Raw genomic sequence first — 19,787 nt, 5'->3', positions numbered from 1 at the left:
GTTTCCTGTCTGGGACCAGTTTCCTGTCTGGGACCAGTTTCCGACCAGTTTCCTGTCTGGGACCAGTTTCCTGTCTGGGACCAGTTTCCTGTCTGGGACCAGTTTCCGACCAGTTTCCTGCCTGGGACCAGTTTCCTGCCTGGGACCAGTTTCCCGCCTGGGACCAGTTTCCTGTCTGGGACCAGTTTCCTGCCTGGGACCAGTTTCCTGTCTGGGACCAGTTTCCTGCCTGGGACCAGTTTCCTGCCTGGGACCAGTTTCCATTCTGGGACCAGATTCCTGTCTGGGACCAGATTCCTGCCTGGGACCAGTTTCCTGTCTGGGACCAGTTTCCTGTCTGGGACCAGTTTCCGACCAGTTTCCTGTCTGGGACCAGTTTCCTGTCTGGGACCAGTTTCCTGTCTGGGACCAGTTTCCGACCAGTTTCCTGCCTGGGACCAGTTTCCTGCCTGGGACCAGTTTCCCGCCTGGGACCAGTTTCCTGTCTGGGACCAGTTTCCTGTCTGGGACCAGTTTCCTGCCTGGGACCAGTTTCCTGTCTGGGACCAGTTTCCTGCCTGGGACCAGTTTCCTGTATGGGACCAGTTTCCTGTCTGGGACCAGTTTCCTGCCTGGGACCAGTTTCCTGTCTGGGACCAGTTTCCGACCAGTTTCCTGTCTGGGACCAGTTTCCTGCCTGGGACCAGTTTCCTGTCTGGGACCAGTTTCCTGTCTGGGACTAGTTTCCTGCCTGGGACTAGTTTCCATTCTGGGACCAGTTTCCTGTCTGGGACCAGTTTCCTGTCTGGGACCAGTTTCCTGCCTGGGACCAGTTTCCTGTCTGGGACCAGTTTCCTGCCTGGGACCAGTTTCCTGTCTGGGACCAGTTTCCTGTCTGGGACTAGTTTCCTGCCTGGGACTAGTTTCCATTCTGGGACCAGTTTCCTGTCTGGGACCAGTTTCCTGCCTGGGACCAGTTTCCTGTCTGGGACCAGTTTCCTGCCTGGGACCAGTTTCCTGTCTGGGACCAGTTTCCTGTCTGGGACCAGTTTCCTTTCTGGGACTAGTTTCCATTCTGGGACCAGTTTCCTGCCTGGGACCAGTTTCCTGCCTGGGACCAGTTTCCTGTCTGGGACCAGTTTCCTGCCTGGGACCAGTTTCCTGCCTGGGACCAGTTTCCTGTCTGGGACCAGTTTCCTGCCTGGGACCAGTTTCCTGTCTGGGACCAGTTTCCTGCCTGGGACCAGTTTCCTGCCTGGGACCAGTTTCCATTCTGGGACCAGATTCCTGTCTGGGACCAGATTCCTGCCTGGGACCAGTTTCCTGTCTGGGACCAGTTTCCTGTCTGGGACCAGTTTCCGACCAGTTTCCTGTCTGGGACCAGTTTCCTGTCTGGGACCAGTTTCCTGTCTGGGACCAGTTTCCGACCAGTTTCCTGCCTGGGACCAGTTTCCTGCCTGGGACCAGTTTCCCGCCTGGGACCAGTTTCCTGTCTGGGACCAGTTTCCTGCCTGGGACCAGTTTCCTGCCTGGGACCAGTTTCCTGTCTGGGACCAGATTCCTATCTGGGACCAGTTTCCATTCTGGGACCAGATTCCTGTCTGGGACCAGTTTCCTGCCTGGGACCAGTTTCCTGTCTGGGACCAGTTTCCTGCCTGGGACCAGTTTCCATTCTGGGACCAGATTCCTGTCTTGGACCAGTTTCCTGTCTGGGACCAGATTCCTGTCTGGGACCAGATTCCTTTCTGGGACCAGTTTCGTGCCTGGGACCAGTTTCCTGCCTGGGACCAGTTTCCTGTCTGGGACCAGTTTCCTGTCTGGGACCAGTTTCCTGCCTGGGACCAGTTTCCATTCTGGGACCAGATTCCTGTCTGGGACCAGTTTCCTGCCTGGGACTAGTTTCCTGCCTGGGACCAGTTTCCTGCCTGGGACCAGTTTCCTGTCTGGGACCAGTTTCCTGCCTGGGACCAGTTTCCTGTCTGGGACCAGTTTCCTGTCTGGGACCAGTTTCCGACCAGTTTCCTGTCTGGGACCAGTTTCCTGTCTGGGACCAGTTTCCGACCAGTTTCCTGCCTGGGACCAGTTTCCTGTCTGGGACCAGTTTCCTGTCTGGGACCAGTTTCCTGTCTGGGACCAGTTTCCTGCCTGGGACCAGTTTCCTGTCTGGGACCAGTTTCCTGTCTGGGACCAGTTTCCTGCCTGGGACCAGTTTCCTGTCTGGGACCAGTTTCCGACCAGTTTCCTGTCTGGGACCAGTTTCCTGCCTGGGACCAGTTTCCTGTCTGGGACCAGTTTCCTGTCTGGGACCAGTTTCCTGCCTGGGACCAGTTTCCTGCCTGGGACCAGTTTCCTGTCTGGGACCAGTTTCCTGTCTGGGACCAGATTCCTGTCTGGGACCAGATTCCTGCCTGGGACCAGTTTCCGGTCTGGGACCAGTTTCCTGCCTGGGACCAGTTTCCTGTCTTGGACCAGTTTCCTGTCTGGGACCAGATTCCTGTCTGGGACCAGTTTCCTGTCTGGGACCAGTTTCCTGCCTGGGACCAGTTTCCTGTCTGGGACCAGTTTCCTGTCTGGGACCAGTTTCCTGTCTGGGACCAGTTTCCTGCCTGGGACCAGTTTCCTGTCAGGGACCAGTTTCCTGCCTGGGACCAGTTTCCTGTCTGGGACCAGTTTCCTGTCTGGGACCAGTTTCCTGCCTGGGACTAGTTTCCTGCCTGGGACTGGTTTCCATTCTGGGACCAGTTTCCTGCCTGGGACCAGTTTCCTGTCTGGGACCAGTTTCCTGCCTGGGACCAGTTTCCTGTCTGGGACCAGTTTCCTGCCTGGGACCAGTTTCCTGTCTGGGACCAGTTTCCTGCCTGGGACCAGTTTCCATTCTGGGACCAGATTCCTGTCTGGGACCAGTTTCCTGTCTGGGACCAGTTTCCTGCCTGGGACCAGTTTCCATTCTGGGACCAGTTTCCTGTCTGGGACCAGTTTCCTGCCTGGGACCAGTTTCCATTCTGGGACCAGTTTCCTGTCTGGGACCAGTTTCCTGCCTGGGACCAGTTTCCTGTCTGGGACCAGTTTCCTGCCTGGGACCAGTTTCCATTCTGGGACCAGATTCCTGTCTGGGACCAGTTTCCTGCCTGGGACTAGTTTCCATTCTGGGACCAGTTTCCTGTCTGGGACCAGTTTCCCGCCTGGGACCAGTTTCCTTTCTGGGACCAGTTTCCTGTCTGGGACCAGTTTCCCGCCTGGGACCAGTTTCCTGTCTGGGACCAGTTTCCTGTCTGGGACCAGTTTCCTGCCTGGGACCAGTTTCCTGTCTGGGACCAGTTTCCTGCCTGGGACCAGTTTCCTGTCTGGGACCAGTTTCCTGTCTGGGACCAGTTTCCTGTCTGGGACCAGTTTCCTGCCTGGGACCAGTTTCCTGTCTGGGACCAGTTTCCTGTCTGGGACCAGTTTCCTGCCTGGGACTAGTTTCCTGCCTGGGACTAGTTTCCATTCTGGGACCAGTTTCCTGCCTGGGACCAGTTTCCTGTCTGGGACCAGTTTCCTGCCTGGGACCAGTTTCCTGTCTGGGACCAGTTTCCTGTCTGGGACCAGTTTCCTGTCTGGGACCAGTTTCCTGCCTGGGACCAGTTTCCATTCTGGGACCAGATTCCTGTCTTGGACCAGTTTCCTGCCTGGGACCAGTTTCCTGCCTGGGACCAGTTTCCTGTCTGGGACCAGTTTCCTGTCTGGGACCAGTTTGCTGCCTGGGACCAGTTTCCTGCCTGGGACCAGTTTCCTGTCAGGGACCAGTTTCCTGCCTGGGACCAGTTTCCTGTCTGGGACCAGTTTCCTGTCTGGGACCAGTTTCCTGCCTGGGACTAGTTTCCTGCCTGGGACTAGTTTCCATTCTGGGACCAGTTTCCTGCCTGGGACCAGTTTCCTGTCTGGGACCAGTTTCCTGCCTGGGACCAGTTTCCTGTCTGGGACCAGTTTCCTGCCTGAGACCAGTTTCCTGCCTGGGACCAGTTTCCTTTCTGGGACCAGTTTCCTGTCTGGGACCAGTTTCCTGTCTGGGACCAGTTTCCGACCAGTTTCCTGTCTGGGACCAGTTTCCTGTCTGGGACCAGTTTCCTGCCTGGGACCAGTTTCCTGTCTGGGACCAGTTTCCTGCCTGGGACCAGTTTCCTGTCTGGGACCAGTTTCCTGTCTGGGACCAGTTTCCTGCCTGGGACCAGTTTCCTGTCTGGGACCAGTTTCCGACCAGTTTCCTGTCTGGGACCAGTTTCCTGCCTGGGACCAGTTTCCTGTCTGGGACCAGTTTCCTGTCTGGGACTAGTTTCCTGCCTGGGACTAGTTTCCATTCTGGGACCAGTTTCCTGTCTGGGACCAGTTTCCTTTCTGGGACCAGTTTCCTGCCTGGGACCAGTTTCCTGCCTGGGACCAGTTTCCTGTCTGGGACCAGTTTCCTGTCTGGGACCAGTTTGCTGCCTGGGACCAGTTTCCTGCCTGGGACCAGTTTCCTGTCAGGGACCAGTTTCCTGCCTGGGACCAGTTTCCTGTCTGGGACCAGTTTCCTGTCTGGGACCAGTTTCCTGCCTGGGACTAGTTTCCTGCCTGGGACTAGTTTCCATTCTGGGACCAGTTTCCTGCCTGGGACCAGTTTCCTGTCTGGGACCAGTTTCCTGCCTGGGACCAGTTTCCTGTCTGGGACCAGTTTCCTGCCTGAGACCAGTTTCCTGCCTGGGACCAGTTTCCTTTCTGGGACCAGTTTCCTGTCTGGGACCAGTTTCCTGTCTGGGACCAGTTTCCGACCAGTTTCCTGTCTGGGACCAGTTTCCTGTCTGGGACCAGTTTCCTGCCTGGGACCAGTTTCCTGTCTGGGACCAGTTTCCTGCCTGGGACCAGTTTCCTGTCTGGGACCAGTTTCCTGTCTGGGACCAGTTTCCTGCCTGGGACCAGTTTCCTGTCTGGGACCAGTTTCCGACCAGTTTCCTGTCTGGGACCAGTTTCCTGCCTGGGACCAGTTTCCTGTCTGGGACCAGTTTCCTGTCTGGGACTAGTTTCCTGCCTGGGACTAGTTTCCATTCTGGGACCAGTTTCCTGTCTGGGACCAGTTTCCTGTCTGGGACCAGTTTCCTGCCTGGGACCAGTTTCCTGTCTGGGACCAGTTTCCTGCCTGGGACCAGTTTCCTGTCTGGGACCAGTTTCCGACCAGTTTCCTGTCTGGGACCAGTTTCCTGCCTGGGACCAGTTTCCTGTCTGGGACCAGATTCCTGTCTGGGACTAGTTTCCTGCCTGGGACTAGTTTCCATTCTGGGACCAGTTTCCTGTCTGGGACCAGTTTCCTGCCTGGGACCAGTTTCCTGTCTGGGACCAGTTTCCTGCCTGGGACCAGTTTCCTGTCTGGGACCAGTTTCCTGTCTGGGACTAGTTTCCATTCTGGGACCAGTTTCCTGCCTGGGACCAGTTTCCTGCCTGGGACCAGTTTCCTGTCTGGGACCAGTTTCCTGCCTGGGACCAGTTTCCTGCCTGGGACCAGTTTCCTGTCTGGGACCAGTTTCCTGCCTGGGACCAGTTTCCTGTCTGGGACTAGTTTCCTGCCTGGGACCAGTTTCCATTCTGGGACCAGTTTCCTGTCTGGGACCAGTTTCCTGCCTGGGACCAGTTTCCTGTCTGGGACCAGTTTCCTGCCTGGGACCAGTTTCCTGTCTGGGACCAGTTTCCTGTCTGGGACTAGTTTCCATTCTGGGACCAGTTTCCTGCCTGGGACCAGTTTCCTGCCTGGGACCAGTTTCCTGTCTGGGACCAGTTTCCTGCCTGGGACCAGTTTCCTGCCTGGGACCAGTTTCCTGTCTGGGACCAGTTTCCTGCCTGGGACCAGTTTCCTGTCTGGGACCAGTTTCCTGCCTGGGACCAGTTTCCATTCTGGGACCAGATTCCTGTCTGGGACCAGATTCCTGCCTGGGACCAGTTTCCTGTCTGGGACCAGTTTCCTGTCTGGGACCAGTTTCCGACCAGTTTCCTGTCTGGGACCAGTTTCCTGTCTGGGACTAGTTTCCGACCAGTTTCCTGCCTGGGACCAGTTTCCTGCCTGGGACCAGTTTCCCGCCTGGGACCAGTTTCCTGTCTGGGACCAGTTTCCTGCCTGGGACCAGTTTCCTGCCTGGGACCAGTTTCCTGTCTGGGACCAGATTCCTATCTGGGACCAGTTTCCATTCTGGGACCAGATTCCTGTCTGGGACCAGTTTCCTGCCTGGGACCAGTTTCCTGTCTGGGACCAGTTTCCTGCCTGGGACCAGTTTCCATTCTGGGACCAGATTCCTGTCTTGGACCAGTTTCCTGTCTGGGACCAGATTCCTGTCTGGGACCAGATTCCTTTCTGGGACCAGTTTCCTGCCTGGGACCAGTTTCCTGTCTGGGACCAGTTTCCTGTCTGGGACCAGTTTCCTGCCTGGGACCAGTTTCCATTCTGGGACCAGATTCCTGTCTGGGACCAGTTTCCTGCCTGGGACTAGTTTCCTGCCTGGGACCAGTTTCCTGCCTGGGACCAGTTTCCTGTCTGGGACCAGTTTCCTGCCTGGGACCAGTTTCCTGTCTGGGACCAGTTTCCTGTCTGGGACCAGTTTCCGACCAGTTTCCTGTCTGGGACCAGTTTCCTGTCTGGGACCAGTTTCCGACCAGTTTCCTGCCTGGGACCAGTTTCCTGTCTGGGACCAGTTTCCTGTCTGGGACCAGTTTCCTGCCTGGGACCAGTTTCCTGTCTGGGACCAGTTTCCTGCCTGGGACCAGTTTCCTGTCTGGGACCAGTTTCCTGCCTGGGACCAGTTTCCTGTCTGGGACCAGTTTCCGACCAGTTTCCTGTCTGGCACCAGTTTCCTGCCTGGGACCAGTTTCCTGTCTGGGACCAGTTTCCTGCCTGGGACCAGTTTCCTGCCTGGGACCAGTTTCCTGTCTGGGACCAGTTTCCTGTCTGGGACCAGATTCCTGTCTGGGACCAGATTCCTGCCTGGGACCAGTTTCCGGTCTGGGACCAGTTTCCTGCCTGGGACCAGTTTCCTGTCTTGGACCAGTTTCCTGTCTGGGACCAGATTCCTGTCTGGGACCAGTTTCCTGTCTGGGACCAGTTTCCTGTCTGGGACCAGTTTCCTGCCTGGGACCAGTTTCCTGTCTGGGACCAGTTTCCTGCCTGGGACCAGTTTCCTGTCAGGGACCAGTTTCCTGCCTCGGACCAGTTTCCTGTCTGGGACCAGTTTCCATTCTGGGACCAGTTTCCTGCCTGGGACCAGTTTCCTGTCTGGGACCAGTTTCCTGCCTGGGACCAGTTTCCTGTCTGGGACCAGTTTCCTGCCTGGGTCCATTTTCCATTCTGGGACCAGATTCCTGTCTGGGACCAGTTTCCTGTCTGGGACCAGTTTCCTGCCTGGGACCAGTTTCCATTCTGGGACCAGTTTCCTGTCTGGGACCAGTTTCCTGCCTGGGACCAGTTTCCATTCTGGGACCAGTTTCCTGTCTGGGACCAGTTTCCTGCCTGGGACCAGTTTCCTGTCTGGGACCAGTTTCCTGCCTGGGACCAGTTTCCATTCTGGGACCAGATTCCTGTCTGGGACCAGTTTCCTGCCTGAGACTAGTTTCCATTCTGGGACCAGTTTCCTGTCTGGGACCAGTTTCCTGTCTGGGACCAGTTTCCTGCCTGGGACCAGTTTCCTGTCTGGGACCAGTTTCCTGTCTGGGACCAGTTTCCAGCCTGGGACTAGTTTCCATTCTGGGACCAGTTTCCTGCCTGGGACCAGTTTCCTGCCTGGGACCAGTTTCCTGTCTGGGACCAGTTTCCTGCCTGGGACCAGTTTCCTGTCTGGGACCAGTTTCCTGCCTGGGACCAGTTTCCTGCCTGGGACCAGTTTCCTGCCTGGGACCAGTTTCCATTCTGGGACCAGATTCCTGTCTGGGACCAGATTCCTGTCTGGGACCAGTTTCCTGCCTGGGACCAGTTTCCTGTCTGGGACCAGATTCCTATCTGGGACCAGTTTCCATTCTGGGACCAGATTCCTGTCTGGGACCAGTTTCCTGCCTGGGACCAGTTTCCTGTCTTGGACCAATTTCCTGCCTGGGACCAGTTTCCATTCTGGGACCAGATTCCTGTCTTGGACCAGTTTCCTGTCTGGGACCAGATTCCTGTCTGGGACCAGATTCCTTTCTGGGACCAGTTTCCTGTCTCGGACCAGTTTCCTGCCTGGGACCAGTTTCCTGCCTGGGACCAGTTTCCTGTCTGGGACCAGTTTCCTGTCTGGGACTAGTTTCCTGCCTGGGACTAGTTTCCATTCTGGGACCAGTTTCCTGCCTGGGACCAGTTTCCTGTCTGGGACCAGTTTCCTGTCTGGGACCAGATTCCTGTCTGGGACCAGATTCCTGCCTGGGACCAGTTTCCTGTCTGGGACTAGTTTCCTGCCTGGGACTAGTTTCCATTCTGGGACCAGTTTCCTGCCTGGGACCAGTTTCCTGTCTGGGACCAGTTTCCTGTCTGGGACCAGTTTCCTGCCTGGGACTAGTTTCCTGCCTGGGACTAGTTTCCATTCTGGGACCAGTTTCCTGCCTGGGACCAGTTTCCTGTCTGGGACCAGTTTCCTGCCTGGGACCAGTTTCCTGTCTGGGACCAGTTTCCTGCCTGGGACCAGTTTCCATTCTGGGACCAGATTCCTGTCTGGGACCAGTTTCCTGTCTGGGACCAGTTTCCTGCCTGGGACCAGTTTCCATTCTGGGACCAGTTTCCTGTCTGGGACCAGTTTCCTGCCTGGGACCAGTTTCCATTCTGGGACCAGTTTCCTGTCTGGGACCAGTTTCCTGCCTGGGACCAGTTTCCTGTCTGGGACCAGTTTCCTGCCTGGGACCAGTTTCCATTCTGGGACCAGTTTCCTGTCTGGGACCAGTTTCCTGTCTGGGACCAGTTTCCTGTCTGGGACCAGTTTCCTGCCTGGGACCAGTTTCCTGTCTGGGACCAGTTTCCTGTCTGGGACCAGTTTCCTGCCTGGGACTAGTTTCCATTCTGGGACCAGATTCCTGTCTGGGACCAGTTTCCTGCCTGGGACCAGTTTCCTGTCTTGGACCAATTTCCTGCCTGGGACCAGTTTCCATTCTGGGACCAGATTCCTGTCTTGGACCAGTTTCCTGTCTGGGACCAGATTCCTGTCTGGGACCAGATTCCTTTCTGGGACCAGTTTCCTGTCTGGGACCAGTTTCCTGCCTGGGACCAGTTTCCAGCCTGGGACCAGTTTCCTGTCTGGGACCAGTTTCCTGTCTGGGACCAGTTTCCTGTCTGGGACTAGTTTCCTGCCTGGGACTAGTTTCCATTCTGGGACCAGTTTCCTGCCTGGGACCAGTTTCCTGTCTGGGACCAGTTTCCTGCGTGGGACCAGTTTCCTACCTGGGACCAGTTTCCTGTCTGGGACCAGATTCCTGTCTGGGACCAGATTCCTGCCTGGGACCAGTTTCCTGTCTGGGACCAGTTTCCTGCCTGGGACCAGTTTCCTGTCTTGGACCAGTTTCCTGTCTGGGACCAGATTCCTGTCTGGGACCAGTTTCCTGCCTGGGACCAGTTTCCTGCCTGGGACCAGTTTCCTGTCTGGGACCAGTTTCCTGCCTGGGACCAGTTTCCTGTCTGGGACCAGTTTCCTGCCTGGGACCAGTTTCCATTCTGGGACCAGATTCCTGTCTGGGACCAGATTCCTGTCTGGGACCAGTTTCCTGTCTGGGACCAGTTTCCTGTCTGGGACCAGTTTCCGACCAGTTTCCTGTCTGGGACCAGTTTCCTGTCTGGGACCAGTTTCCTGTCTGGGACCAGTTTCCGACCAGTTTCCTGCCTGGGACCAGTTTCCTGCCTGGGACCAGTTTCCCGCCTGGGACCAGTTTCCTGTCTGGGACCAGTTTCCTGTCTGGGACCAGTTTCCTGCCTGGGACCAGTTTCCCGCCTGAGACCAGTTTCCTGCCTGGGACCAGTTTCTTTTCTGGGACCAGTTTCCTGTCTGGGACCAGTTTCCTGTCTGGGACCAGTTTCCGACCAGTTTCCTGTCTGGGACCAGTTTCCTGTCTGGGACCAGTTTCCTGCCTGGGACCAGTTTCCTGTCTGGGACCAGTTTCCTGCCTGGGACCAGTTTCCTGTCTGGGACCAGTTTCCTGTCTGGGACCAGTTTCCTGTCTGGGACCAGTTTCCGACCAGTTTCCTGTCTGGGACCAGTTTCCTGTCTGGGACCAGTTTCCTGCCTGGGACCAGTTTCCTGTCTGGGACCAGTTTTCTGCCTGGGACCAGTTTCCTGTCTGGGACCAGTTTCCTGCCTGGGACCAGTTTCCATTCTGGGACCAGATTCCTGTCTTGGACCAGTTTCCTGTCTGGGACCAGATTCCTGTCTGGGACCAGATTCCTTTCTGGGACCAGTTTCCTGTCTGGGACCAGTTTCCTGCCTGGGACCAGTTTCCTGCCTGGGACCAGTTTCCTGTCTGGGACCAGTTTCCTGTCTGGGACTAGTTTCCTGCCTGGGACCAGTTTCCTGTCTGGGACCAGTTTCCTGCCTGGGACTAGTTTCCATTCTGGGACCAGTTTCCTGCCTGGGACCAGTTTCCTGTCTGGGACCAGTTTCCTGCCTGGGACCAGTTTCCTGTCTGGGACCAGTTTCCTTCCTGGGACCAGTTTCCATTCTGGGACCAGATTCCTTTCTGGGACCAGTTTCCTGTCTGGGACCAGTTTCCTGCCTGGGACCAGTTTCCATTCTGGGACCAGTTTCCTGTCTGGGACCAGTTTCCTGCCTGGGACCAGTTTCCATTCTGGGACCAGTTTCCTGTCTGGGACCAGTTTCCTGCCTGGGACCAGTTTCCTGTCTGGGACCAGTTTCCTGCCTGGGACCAGTTTCCATTCTGGGACCAGATTCCTGTCTGGGACCAGTTTCCTGCCTGGGACTAGTTTCCATTCTGGGACCAGTTTCCTGTCTGGGACCAGTTTCCTGTCTGGGACCAGTTTCCTGTCTGGGACCAGTTTCCTGCCTGGGACCAGTTTCCTGTCTGGGACCAGTTTCCTGTCTGGGACCAGTTTCCTGCCTGGGACTAGTTTCCATTCTGGGACCAGATTCCTGTCTGGGACCAGTTTCCTGCCTGGGACCAGTTTCCTGTCTTGGACCAATTTCCTGCCTGGGACCAGTTTCCATTCTGGGACCAGATTCCTGTCTTGGACCAGTTTCCTGTCTGGGACCAGATTCCTGTCTGGGACCAGATTCCTTTCTGGGACCAGTTTCCTGTCTGGGACCAGTTTCCTGCCTGGGACCAGTTTCCAGCCTGGGACCAGTTTCCTGTCTGGGACCAGTTTCCTGTCTGGGACCAGTTTCCTGTCTGGGACTAGTTTCCTGCCTGGGACTAGTTTCCATTCTGGGACCAGTTTCCTGCCTGGGACCAGTTTCCTGTCTGGGACCAGTTTCCTGTCTGGGACCAGTTTCCTGTCTGGGACCAGATTCCTGTCTGGGACCAGATTCCTGCCTGGGACCAGTTTCCTGTCTGGGACTAGTTTCCTGCCTGGGACTAGTTTCCATTCTGGGACCAGTTTCCTGCCTGGGACCAGTTTCCTGTCTGGGACCAGTTTCCTGCGTGGGACCAGTTTCCTACCTGGGACCAGTTTCCTGTCTGGGACCAGATTCCTGCCTGGGACCAGTTTCCTGTCTGGGACCAGTTTCCTGCCTGGGACCAGTTTCCTGTCTTGGACCAGTTTCCTGTCTGGGACCAGATTCCTGTCTGGGACCAGTTTCCTGCCTGGGACCAGTTTCCTGCCTGGGACCAGTTTCCTGTCTGGGACCAGTTTCCTGCCTGGGACCAGTTTCCTGTCTGGGACCAGTTTCCTGCCTGGGACCAGTTTCCATTCTGGGACCAGATTCCTGTCTGGGACCAGATTCCTGTCTGGGACCAGTTTCCTGTCTGGGACCAGTTTCCTGTCTGGGACCAGTTTCCGACCAGTTTCCTGTCTGGGACCAGTTTCCTGTCTGGGACCAGTTTCCTGTCTGGGACCAGTTTCCGACCAGTTTCCTGCCTGGGACCAGTTTCCTGCCTGGGACCAGTTTCCCGCCTGGGACCAGTTTCCTGTCTGGGACCAGTTTCCTGTCTGGGACCAGTTTCCTGCCTGGGACCAGTTTCCCGCCTGAGACCAGTTTCCTGCCTGGGACCAGTTTCTTTTCTGGGACCAGTTTCCTGTCTGGGACCAGTTTCCTGTCTGGGACCAGTTTCCGACCAGTTTCCTGTCTGGGACCAGTTTCCTGTCTGGGACCAGTTTCCTGCCTGGGACCAGTTTCCTGTCTGGGACCAGTTTCCTGCCTGGGACCAGTTTCCTGTCTGGGACCAGTTTCCTGTCTGGGACCAGTTTCCTGTCTGGGACCAGTTTCCGACCAGTTTCCTGTCTGGGACCAGTTTCCTGTCTGGGACCAGTTTCCTGCCTGGGACCAGTTTCCTGTCTGGGACCAGTTTCCTGCCTGGGACCAGTTTCCTGTCTGGGACCAGTTTCCTGCCTGGGACCAGTTTCCATTCTGGGACCAGATTCCTGTCTTGGACCAGTTTCCTGTCTGGGACCAGATTCCTGTCTGGGACCAGATTCCTTTCTGGGACCAGTTTCCTGTCTGGGACCAGTTTCCTGCCTGGGACCAGTTTCCTGCCTGGGACCAGTTTCCTGTCTGGGACCAGTTTCCTGTCTGGGACTAGTTTCCTGCCTGGGACCAGTTTCCTGTCTGGGACCAGTTTCCTGCCTGGGTCTAGTTTCCATTCTGGGACCAGTTTCCTGCCTGGGACCAGTTTCCTGTCTGGGACCAGTTTCCTGCCTGGGACCAGTTTCCTGTCTGGGACCAGTTTCCTTCCTGGGACCAGTTTCCATTCTGGGACCAGATTCCTGTCTGGGACCAGTTTCCTGTCTGGGACCAGTTTCCTGCCTGGGACCAGTTTCCATTCTGGGACCAGTTTCCTGTCTGGGACCAGTTTCCTGCCTGGGACCAGTTTCCATTCTGGGACCAGTTTCCTGTCTGGGACCAGTTTCCTGCCTGGGACCAGTTTCCTGTCTGGGACCAGTTTCCTGCCTGGGACCAGTTTCCATTCTGGGACCAGATTCCTGTCTGGGACCAGTTTCCTGCCTGGGACTAGTTTCCATTCTGGGACCAGTTTCCTGTCTGGGACCAGTTTCCTGTCTGGGACCAGTTTCCTGCCTGGGACCAGTTTCCTGTCTGGGACCAGTTTCCTGCCTGGGACTAGTTTCCATTCTGGGACCAGATTCCTGCCTGGGACCAGTTTCCTGTCTGGGACCAGTTTCCTGCCTGGGACCAGTTTCCTACCTGGGACCAGTTTCCTTTCTGGGACCAGATTCCTGTCTGGGACCAGATTCCTGCCTGGGACCAGTTTCCTGTCTGGGACCAGTTTCCTGCCTGGGACCAGTTTCCTGTCTTGGACCAGTTTCCTGTCTGGGACCAGTTTCCTGCCTGGGACCAGTTTCCTGCCTGGGACCAGTTTCCTGTCTGGGACCAGTTTCCTGTCTGGGACCAGTTTCCTGCCTGGGACCAGTTTCCTGTCTGGGACCAGTTTCCTGCCTGGGACCAGTTTCCTGCCTGGGACCAGTTTCCTGTCTGGGACCAGTTTCCTGTCTGGGACCAGATTCCTGTCTGGGACCAGATTCCTGCCTGGGACCAGTTTCCGGTCTGGGACCAGTTTCCTGCCTGGGACCAGTTTCCTGTCTTGGACCAGTTTCCTGTCTGGGACCAGATTCCTGTCTGGGACCAGTTTCCTGTCTGGGACCAGTTTCCTGTCTGGGACCAGTTTCCTGCCTGGGACCAGTTTCCATTCTGGGACCAGTTTCCTGTCTGGGACCAGTTTCCTGCCTGGGACCAGTTTCCATTCTGGGACCAGTTTCCTGTCTGGGACCAGTTTCCTGTCTGGGACCAGTTTCCTGCCTGGGACTAGTTTCCTGCCTGGGACTAGTTTCCATTCTGGGACCAATTTCCTGCCTGGGACCAGTTTCCTGTCTGGGACCAGTTTCCTGCCTGGGACCAGTTTCCTGTCTGGGACCAGTTTCCTGCCTGGGACCATTTTCCATTCTGGGACCAGATTCCTGTCTGGGACCAGTTTCCTGTCTGGGACCAGTTTCCTGCCTGGGACCAGTTTCCATTCTGGGACCAGTTTCCTGTCTGGGACCAGTTTCCTGCCTGGGACCAGTTTCCATTCTGGGACCAGTTTCCTTTCTGGGACCAGTTTCCTGCCTGGGACCAGTTTCCTGTCTGGGACCAGTTTCCTGTCTGGGACCAGTTTCCTGTCTGGGACCAGTTTCCTGCCTGGGACCAGTTTCCTGTCTGGGACCAGTTTCCTGCCTGGGACCAGTTTCCTGCCTGGGACCAGTTTCCATTCTGGGACCAGATTCCTGTCTGGGACCAGATTCCTGCCTGGGACCAGTTTCCTGTCTGGGACCAGTTTCCTGTCTGGGACCAGTTTCCGACCAGTTTCCTGTCTGGGACCAGTTTCCTGTCTGGGACCAGTTTCCGACCAGTTTCCTGCCTGGGACCAGTTTCCTGCCTGGGACCAGTTTCCCGCCTGGGACCAGTTTCCTGTCTGGGACCAGTTTCCTGCCTGGGACCAGTTTCCTGCCTGGGACCAGTTTCCTGTCTGGGACCAGATTCCTATCTGGGACCAGTTTCCATTCTGGGACCAGATTCCTGTCTGGGACCAGTTTCCTACCTGGGACCAGTTTCCTGTCTGGGACCAGTTTCCTGCCTGGGACCAGTTTCCATTCTGGGACCAGATTCCTGTCTTGGACCAGTTTCCTGTCTGGGACCAGATTCCTGTCTGGGACCAGATTCCTTTCTGGGACCAGTTTCCTGCCTGGGACCAGTTTCCTGCCTGGGACCAGTTTCCTGTCTGGGACCAGTTTCCTGTCTGGGACCAGTTTCCTGCCTGGGACCAGTTTCCATTCTGGGACCAGATTCCTGTCTGGGACCAGTTTCCTGCCTGGGACTAGTTTCCTGCCTGGGACCAGTTTCCTGCCTGGGACCAGTTTCCTGTCTGGGACCAGTTTCCTGCCTGGGACCAGTTTCCTGTCTGGGACCAGTTTCCTGTCTGGGACCAGTTTCCGACCAGTTTCCTGTCTGGGACCAGTTTCCTGTCTGGGACCAGTTTCCGACCAGTTTCCTGCCTGGGACCAGTTTCCTGTCTGGGACCAGTTTCCTGTCTGGGACCAGTTTCCTGCCTGGGACCAGTTTCCTGTCTGGGACCAGTTTCCTGCCTGGGACCAGTTTCCTGTCTGGGACCAGTTTCCTGCCTGGGACCAGTTTCCTGTCTGGGACCAGTTTCCGACCAGTTTCCTGTCTGGGACCAGTTTCCTGCCTGGGACCAGTTTCCTGTCTGGGACCAGTTTCCTGCCTGGGACCAGTTTCCTGCCTGGGACCAGTTTCCTGTCTGGGACCAGTTTCCTGTCTGGGACCAGATTCCTGTCTGGGACCAGATTCCTGCCTGGGACCAGTTTCCGGTCTGGGACCAGTTTCCTGCCTGGGACCAGTTTCCTGTCTTGGACCAGTTTCCTGTCTGGGACCAGATTCCTGTCTGGGACCAGTTTCCTGTCTGGGACCAGTTTCCTGTCTGGGACCAGTTTCCTGCCTGGGACCAGTTTCCTGTCTGGGACCAGTTTCCTGCCTGGGACCAGTTTCCTGTCAGGGACCAGTTTCCTGCCTGGGACCAGTTTCCTGTCTGGGACCAGTTTCCTGTCTGGGACCAGTTTCCTGCCTGGGACTAGTTTCCTGCCTGGGACTAGTTTCCATTCTGGGACCAGTTTCCTGCCTGGGACCAGTTTCCTGTCTGGGACCAGTTTCCTGCCTGGGACCAGTTTCCTGTCTGGGACCAGTTTCCTGCCTGGGACCATTTTCCATTCTGGGACCAGATTCCTGTCTGGGACCAGTTTCCTGTCTGGGACCAGTTTCCTGCCTGGGACCAGTTTCCATTCTGGGACCAGTTTCCTGTCTGGGACCAGTTTCCTGCCTGGGACCAGTTTCCATTCTGGGACCAGTTTCCTGTCTGGGACCAGTTTCCTGCCTGGGACCAGTTTCCTGTCTGGGACCAGTTTCCTGCCTGGGACCAGTTTCCATTCTGGGACCAGATTCCTGTCTGGGACCAGTTTCCTGCCTGAGACTAGTTTCCATTCTGGGACCAGTTTCCTGTCTGGGACCAGTTTCCTGTCTGGGACCAGTTTCCTGTCTGGGACCAGTTTCCTGCCTGGGACCAGTTTCCTGTCTGGGACCAGTTTCCTGTCTGGGACCAGTTTCCAGCCTGGGACTAGTTTCCATTCTGGGACCAGTTTCCTGCCTGGGACCAGTTTCCTGCCTGGGACCAGTTTCCTGTCTGGGACCAGTTTCCTGCCTGGGACCAGTTTCCTGCCTGGGACCAGTTTCCATTCTGGGACCAGATTCCTGTCTGGGACCAGATTCCTGTCTGGGACCAGTTTCCTGCCTGGGACCAGTTTCCTGTCTGGGACCAGATTCCTATCTGGGACCAGTTTCCATTCTGGGACCAGATTCCTGTCTGGGACCAGTTTCCTGCCTGGGACCAGTTTCCTGTCTTGGACCAATTTCCTGCCTGGGACCAGTTTCCATTCTGGGACCAGATTCCTGTCTTGGACCAGTTTCCTGTCTGGGACCAGATTCCTGTCTGGGACCAGATTCCTTTCTGGGACCAGTTTCCTGTCTGGGACCAGTTTCCTGCCTGGGACCAGTTTCCTGCCTGGGACCAGTTTCCTGTCTGGGACCAGTTTCCTGTCTGGGACTAGTTTCCTGCCTGGGACTAGTTTCCATTCTGGGACCAGTTTCCTGCCTGGGACCAGTTTCCTGTCTGGGACCAGTTTCCTGTCTGGGACCAGATTCCTGTCTGGGACCAGATTCCTGCCTGGGACCAGTTTCCTGTCTGGGACTAGTTTGCTGCCTGGGACTAGTTTCCATTCTGGGACCAGTTTCCTGCCTGGGACCAGTTTCCTGTCTGGGACCAGTTTCCTGTCTGGGACCAGTTTCCTGCCTGGGACTAGTTTCCTGCCTGGGACTAGTTTCCATTCTGGGACCAGTTTCCTGCCTGGGACCAGTTTCCTTTCTGGGACCAGTTTCCTGCCTGGGACCAGTTTCCTGTCTGGGACCAGTTTCCTGCCTGGGACCAGTTTCCATTCTGGGACCAGATTCCTGTCTGGGACCAGTTTCCTGTCTGGGACCAGTTTCCTGCCTGGGACCAGTTTCCATTCTGGGACCAGTTTCCTGTCTGGGACCAGTTTCCTGCCTGGGACCAGTTTCCATTCTGGGACCAGTTTCCTGTCTGGGACCAGTTTCCTGCCTGGGACCAGTTTCCTGTCTGGGACCAGTTTCCTGCCTGGGACCAGTTTCCATTCTGGGACCAGATTCCTGTCTGGGACCAGTTTCCTGCCTGGGACTAGTTTCCATTCTGGGACCAGTTTCCTGTCTGGGACCAGTTTCCTGTCTGGGACCAGTTTCCTGTCTGGGACCAGTTTCCTGCCTGGGACCAGTTTCCTGTCTGGGACCAGTTTCCTGTCTGGGACCAGTTTCCTGCCTGGGACTAGTTTCCATTCTGGGACCAGATTCCTGTCTGGGACCAGTTTCCTGCCTGGGACCAGTTTCCTGTCTTGGACCAATTTCCTGCCTGGGACCAGTTTCCATTCTGGGACCAGATTCCTGTCTTGGACCAGTTTCCTGTCTGGGACCAGATTCCTGTCTGGGACCAGATTCCTTTCTGGGACCAGTTTCCTGTCTGGGACCAGTTTCCTGCCTGGGACCAGTTTCCAGCCTGGGACCAGTTTCCTGTCTGGGACCAGTTTCCTGTCTGGGACCAGTTTCCTGTCTGGGACTAGTTTCCTGCCTGGGACTAGTTTCCATTCTGGGACCAGTTTCCTGCCTGGGACCAGTTTCCTGTCTGGGACCAGTTTCCTATCTGGGACCAGTTTCCTGTCTGGGACCAGATTCCTGTCTGGGACCAGATTCCTGCCTGGGACCAGTTTCCTGTCTGGGACTAGTTTCCTGCCTGGGACTAGTTTCCATTCTGGGACCAGTTTCCTGCCTGGGACCAGTTTCCTGTCTGGGACCAGTTTCCTGCGTGGGACCAGTTTCCTACCTGGGACCAGTTTCCTGTCTGGGACCAGATTCCTGTCTGGGACCAGATTCCTGCCTGGGACCAGTTTCCTGTCTGGGACCAGTTTCCTGCCTGGGACCAGTTTCCTGTCTTGGACCAGTTTCCTGTCTGGGACAAGATTCCTGTCTGGGACCAGTTTCCTGCCTGGGACCAGTTTCCTGCCTGGGACCAGTTTCCTGTCTGGGACCAGTTTCCTGCCTGGGACCAGTTTCCTGTCTGGGACCAGTTTCCTGCCTGGGACCAGTTTCCATTCTGGGACCAGATTCCTGTCTGGGACCAGATTCCTGTCTGGGACCAGTTTCCTGTCTGGGACCAGTTTCCTGTCTGGGACCAGTTTCCGACCAGTTTCCTGTCTGGGACCAGTTTCCTGTCTGGGACCAGTTTCCTGTCTGGGACCAGTTTCCGACCAGTTTCCTGCCTGGGACCAGTTTCCTGCCTGGGACCAGTTTCCCGCCTGGGACCAGTTTCCTGTCTGGGACCAGTTTCCTGTCTGGGACCAGTTTCCTGCCTGGGACCAGTTTCCCGCCAAGACCAGTTTCCTGCCTGGGACCAGTTTCTTTTCTGGGACCAGTTTCCTGTCTGGGACCAGTTTCCTGTCTGGGACCAGTTTCCGACCAGTTTCCTGTCTGGGACCAGTTTCCTGTCTGGGACCAGTTTCCTGCCTGGGACCAGTTTCCTGTCTGGGACCAGTTTCCTGCCTGGGACCAGTTTCCTGTCTGGGACCAGTTTCCTGCCTGGGACCAGTTTCCTGTCTGGGACCAGTTTCCTGCCTGGGACCAGTTTCCTGTCTGGGACCAGTTTCCTGCCTGGGACCAGTTTCCTGTCTGGGACCAGTTTCCTGCCTGGGACCAGTTTCCTGTCTGGGACCAGTTTCCTGCCTGGGACCAGTTTCCTGTCTGGGACCAGTTTCCTGTCTGGGACCAGTTTCCGACCAGTTTCCTGTCTGGGACCAGTTTCCTGTCTGGGACCAGTTTCCTGCCTGGGACCAGTTTCCTGTCTGGGACCAGTTTCCTGCCTGGGACCAGTTTCCTGTCTGGGACCAGTTTCCTGCCTGGGACCAGTTTCCATTCTGGGACCAGATTCCTGTCTTGGACCAGTTTCCTGTCTGGGACCAGATTCCTGTCTGGGACCAGATTCCTTTCTGGGACCAGTTTCCTGTCTGGGACCAGTTTCCTGCCTGGGACCAGTTTCCTGCCTGGGACCAGTTTCCTGTCTGGGACCAGTTTCCTGTCTGGGACTAGTTTCCTGCCTGGGACCAGTTTCCTGTCTGGGACCAGTTTCCTGCCTGGGACTAGTTTCCATTCTGGGACCAGTTTCCTGCCTGGGACCAGTTTCCTGTCTGGGACCAGTTTCCTGCCTGGGACCAGTTTCCTGTCTGGGACCAGTTTCCTTCCTGGGACCAGTTTCCATTCTGGGACCAGATTCTTTTCTGGGACCAGTTTCCTGTCTGGGACCAGTTTCCTGCCTGGGACCAGTTTCCATTCTGGGACCAGTTTCCTGTCTGGGACCAGTTTCCTGCCTGGGACCAGTTTCCATTCTGGGACCAGTTTCCTGTCTGGGACCAGTTTCCTGCCTGGGACCAGTTTCCTGTCTGGGACCAGTTTCCTGCCTGGGACCAGTTTCCATTCTGGGACCAGATTCCTGTCTGGGACCAGTTTCCTGCCTGG

Source organism: Telmatherina bonti (assembly GCF_933228915.1).
Source record: "Telmatherina bonti genome assembly, chromosome: 4".
NCBI lineage: Eukaryota > Metazoa > Chordata > Actinopteri > Atheriniformes > Telmatherinidae > Telmatherina > Telmatherina bonti.
The sequence above is the reverse complement of the archived record's forward strand: the minus strand, read 5'-3'. Positions refer to the sequence as shown.